Source organism: Osmia lignaria, unplaced genomic scaffold (genome assembly GCF_051020975.1).
Source record: "Osmia lignaria lignaria isolate PbOS001 unplaced genomic scaffold, iyOsmLign1 scaffold0076, whole genome shotgun sequence".
NCBI lineage: Eukaryota > Metazoa > Arthropoda > Insecta > Hymenoptera > Megachilidae > Osmia > Osmia lignaria.
The window spans coordinates 51,215-56,799 of record NW_027478217.1 but is presented as its reverse complement, the minus strand read 5'-3'; the positions used below and the strand labels follow the sequence as shown (position 1 = coordinate 56,799).

At 42.3% G+C, this 5,585-nt stretch overlaps 1 non-coding gene across 1 annotated transcript; it reads left to right on the top strand.

The window, feature by feature from the left end:
- Positions 1 to 3,662: 3,662 nt before the first annotated feature.
- Positions 3,663 to 5,585, top strand: LOC143307766 (small subunit ribosomal RNA). Its single transcript, XR_013064844.1, has one exon. It is a non-coding gene; the product is annotated as a small subunit ribosomal RNA (ribosomal RNA).

Genomic DNA, 5,585 nt, shown 5'->3' with positions numbered 1-5,585 from the left:
CTGGGACTTTGAAATATTTCGGAGCGCACCTAAAGTTCGTTATTTTGGCTAAACGGAGCGAAAATCTGCATTTATACCATCACGGACGTTAGTTTAATAGCGTTTAACGATCGATCCACGGTACAGAATGCAAAAATATGATTGTTAAAATTTTCGACTAATCGGTTCTAAGAGGCGAAGCAATACGCCGCTGGGACTTTGAAATATTTCGGAGCGCACCTAAAGTTCGTTATTTTGGCTAAACGGAGCGAAAATCTGCATTTATACCATCACGGACGTTAGTTTAATAGCGTTTAACGATGGATCCACGGTACAGAATGCAAAAATATGATTGTTAAAATTTTCGACTAATCGGTTCTAAGAGGCGAAGCAATACGCCGCTGGGACTTTGAAATATTTCGGAGCGCACCTAAAGTTCGTTATTTTGGCTAAACGGAGCGAAAATCTGCATTTATACCATCACGGACGCTAGTTTAATAGCGTTTAACGATCGATCCACGGTACAGAATGCAAAAATATGATTGTTAAAATTTTCGACTAATCGGTTCTAAGAGGCGAAGCAATACGCCGCTGGGACTTTGAAATATTTCGGAGCGCACCTAAAGTTCGTTATTTTGGCTAAACGGAGCGAAAATCTGCATTTATACCATCACGGACGTTAGTTTAATAGCGTTTAACGATGGATCCACGGTACAGAATGCAAAAATATGATTGTTAAAATTTTCGACTAATCGGTTCTAAGAGGCGAAGCAATACGCCGCTGGGACTTTGAAATATTTCGGAGCGCACCTAAAGTTCGTTATTTTGGCTAAACGGAGCGAAAATCTGCATTTATACCATCACGGACGTTAGTTTAATAGCGTTTAACGATCGATCCACGGTACAGAATGCAAAAATATGATTGTTAAAATTTTCGACTAATCGGTTCTAAGAGGCGAAGCAATACGCCGCTGGGACTTTGAAATATTTCGGAGCGCACCTAAAGTTCGTTATTTTGGCTAAACGGAGCGAAAATCTGCATTTATACCATCACGGACGTTAGTTTAATAGCGTTTAACGATCGATCCACGGTACAGAATGCAAAAATATGATTGTTAAAATTTTCGACTAATCGGTTCTAAGAGGCGAAGCAATACGCCGCTGGGACTTTGAAATATTTCGGAGCGCACCTAAAGTTCGTTATTTTGGCTAAACGGAGCGAAAATCTGCATTTATACCATCACGGACGTTAGTTTAATAGCGTTTAACGATCGATCCACGGTACAGAATGCAAAAATATGATTGTTAAAATTTTCGACTAATCGGTTCTAAGAGGCGAAGCAATACGCCGCTGGGACTTTGAAATATTTCGGAGCGCACCTAAAGTTCGTTATTTTGGCTAAACGGAGCGAAAATCTGCATTTATACCATCACGGACGTTAGTTTAATAGCGTTTAACGATCGATCCACGGTACAGAATGCAAAAATATGATTGTTAAAATTTTCGACTAATCGGTTCTAAGAGGCGAAGCAATACGCCGCTGGGACTTTGAAATATTTCGGAGCGCACCTAAAGTTCGTTATTTTGGCTAAACGGAGCGAAAATCTGCATTTATACCATCACGGACGTTAGTTTAATAGCGTTTAACGATGGATCCACGGTACAGAATGCAAAAATATGATTGTTAAAATTTTCGACTAATCGGTTCTAAGAGGCGAAGCAATACGCCGCTGGGACTTTGAAATATTTCGGAGCGCACCTAAAGTTCGTTATTTTGGCTAAACGGAGCGAAAATCTGCATTTATACCATCACGGACGCTAGTTTAATAGCGTTTAACGATCGATCCACGGTACAGAATGCAAAAATATGATTGTTAAAGTTTTCGACTAATCGGTTCTAAGAGGCGAAGCAATACGCCGCTGGGACTTTGAAATATTTCGGAGCGCACCTAAAGTTCGTTATTTTGGCTAAACGGAGCGAAAATCTGCATTTATACCATCACGGACGTTAGTTTAATAGCGTTTAACGATGGATCCACGGTACAGAATGCAAAAATATGATTGTTAAAATTTTCGACTTATCGGTTCTGGATCACTGAAAAATCAAAAAAAATTATTAATTTTGATTAATTAAATTACATATGTAGTTTTATATTGTTATAGTCTCGTATTTGTTAATGTTTTGTCGTAAGAAAATGCAAAAATATCGTTTTAATGTTTTCGTCTCATCGGTTCTGGATCGCTGAAAAATCAAAAAAAAATATTAATTTTGATTAATTAAATTACAAATGGAGTTTTATATTGCTATAGTCGCTTATTTGTTAATGTTTTACCGTAAGAAAATGCAAAAATATCGTTTTAATATTTTCATCTCATCGGTTCTGGGCGGTTTTAAAATTTTTTAAAATATTAATTAAACCCATGATTTACATGAGAATGTGAATTTATTATGTCCTGCATGTTAATTTATTAATTTTCATGTATAGAACGTTATAAAATGAAAGGATATGTTCGACGATATTTTCAGTCTAAGTTTTACCGTGCCGGCGGGATGGTACGCTCTCACGGCGGTTTGCACAGGCATACGCCTGGGCGTAAGCCCATGCGTCGCCGACCTAGCGGCCGGCCGTTCGGTATTTATAGGAAGGCACTTTCGGTTCGCTCGGACCGGTCGGGAGTAGCGTCGAGCGTGTGGCTCTTTTATGACTTCGGTTGAAAAGCAGTCTACCGCTCCTCGAGAATATACTTTCTCGACTATTCTCGTTCCGGTTTTCCGTTGCGGATTATTATTAATCTCCACACAGCATTACCACGGGTCGGTGTCTAAGACCGAATGGCCCATATGTGGTGAGCCTTGTAATATAAGGCTGGTGACCTGTATGCACTTATAAATGTTGCATACTTGTACAAACTGAGCATCAACTGTCTGTAACCAAAATTTGTTAAAACTGAAAAAGTTATAAGATTGTATAAAATTTTTGAACCAAGAAAGTAGTGTTAGACGAAAATTCGTTCTATCACTTTTAGAAGGGAGACTGTTTGGAAATATTTAAAGTATAAAATACACAAAAGTCCACTGAATTATGAACAAAATTACGTCCCTGAATTTAAGAAAAGTCAAGAGGTGTCAGAAATAAAATCCTCTCTGATACGTTCAGAGAGGAAAATAAGTATGGAGAGAGGAGTAAAAATGAAAGAAGTTTTAAGGCTGGGGAAACTTCTAAAGGAGAGAGATTCCAACATATCTAATATGTACATTTAAAGCAAGTCCAAGGAACTCTCTCCGTTAATGTTTGAAAAGGTGTGTGCAGATGGAGGAGAAATGTATAAAGTACAGAGACGAGGTTGGTGGGCCCGCTCTAATGATAAAGATTATAAAATTTGGTGGCAAAATGACCAGCATGATCACTGTACGCGCTTTCTCGATTTGTATAGCATGCCACTGTCCGCGCTATCTTTTATTATATTGTCCAGCGTGTGTGGTCTACGTGCTTGCACGATGGATGCACGGCGTGAAAGTGATTTTCGTGCTTTATGAGAGGAGGAGGAGAATATTTGGCCTCTATAAGAGGTACAAAATTTATGAAATGTGTGTTACATACAAAAGAGAAATGGCTTAACGTCGATCGGTCTTACAGGGAGGGCCGACGACGAAAATTTAAATTTACAATAATAACTAAGCTCCCTGGTTGATCCTGCCAGTAGTCATATGCTTGTCTCAAAGATTAAGCCATGCATGTCTAAGTACATACCGAATTAAGGTGAAACCGCGAATGGCTCATTAAATCAGTTTTGGTTTCTTAGATCGTACAAAACATTACTTGGATAACTGTGGTAATTCTAGAGCTAATACATGCAAACCAGAATTCCACCCAGAGATGGGAGGAATGCTTTTATTAGATCAAAACCAATCGGTGGCGGACGGCTTGTCCGTTCGTCCATCGTCGGCTTTGGTGACTCTGAATAACTTTGTGCTGATCGTATGGTCATCTAGCACCGACGACGGATCTTTCAAATGTCTGCCTTATCAACTGTCGATGGTAGGTTCTACGCCTACCATGGTTGTAACGGGTAACGGGGAATCAGGGTTCGATTCCGGAGAGGGAGCCTGAGAAACGGCTACCACATCCAAGGAAGGCAGCAGGCGCGCAAATTACCCACTCCCGGCACGGGGAGGTAGTGACGAAAAATAACGATACGGGACTCATCCGAGGCCCCGTAATCGGAATGAGTACACTTTAAATCCTTTAACGAGGATCCATTGGAGGGCAAGTCTGGTGCCAGCAGCCGCGGTAATTCCAGCTCCAATAGCGTATATTAAAGTTGTTGCGGTTAAAAAGCTCGTAGTTGAATCTGTGTGTCACAGTGTCGGTTCACCGCTCGCGGTGTTTAACTGGCATTATGTGGTACGTCCTACCGGTGGGCTTAGCTCCTCGCGGGCGGTCCAACTAATATCCCATCGCGGTGCTCTTCACTGAGTGTCGAGGTGGGCCGGTACGTTTACTTTGAACAAATTAGAGTGCTCAAAGCAGGCTACCTTCGCCTGAATACTCTGTGCATGGAATAATGGAATAGGACCTCGGTTCTATTTTGTTGGTTTTCGGAACCCCGAGGTAATGATTAATAGGGACAGATGGGGGCATTCGTATTGCGACGTTAGAGGTGAAATTCTTGGATCGTCGCAAGACGGACAGAAGCGAAAGCATTTGCCAAAAATGTTTTCATTAATCAAGAACGAAAGTTAGAGGTTCGAAGGCGATCAGATACCGCCCTAGTTCTAACCATAAACGATGCCAGCTAGCGATCCGCCGAAGTTCCTCCGATGACTCGGCGGGCAGCTTCCGGGAAACCAAAGCTTTTGGGTTCCGGGGGAAGTATGGTTGCAAAGCTGAAACTTAAAGGAATTGACGGAAGGGCACCACCAGGAGTGGAGCCTGCGGCTTAATTTGACTCAACACGGGAAACCTCACCAGGCCCGGACACCGGAAGGATTGACAGATTGATAGCTCTTTCTTGATTCGGTGGGTGGTGGTGCATGGCCGTTCTTAGTTGGTGGAGCGATTTGTCTGGTTAATTCCGATAACGAACGAGACTCTAGCCTGTTAAATAGACGTAACTTATGGTATCTCGAAGGCCCCCGACTTCGGTCGGTGGGTTTTTACTACCAACGTACAAACAAATCTTCTTAGAGGGACAGGCGGCTTCTAGCCGCACGAGATTGAGCAATAACAGGTCTGTGATGCCCTTAGATGTTCTGGGCCGCACGCGCGCTACACTGAAGGAATCAACGTGTTTTCCCTGGCCGAAAGGCCCGGGTAACCCGCTGAACCTCCTTCGTGCTAGGGATTGGGGCTTGCAATTATTCCCCATGAACGAGGAATTCCCAGTAAGCGCGAGTCATAAGCTCGCGTTGATTACGTCCCTGCCCTTTGTACACACCGCCCGTCGCTACTACCGATTGAATGATTTAGTGAGGTCTTCGGACTGGTGCGCGGCAATGTCTCGGCATTGCCGATGTTACCGGGAAGATGACCAAACTTGATTATTTAGAGGAAGTAAAAGTCGTAACAAGGTTTCCGTAGGTGAACCTGCGGAAGGATCATTA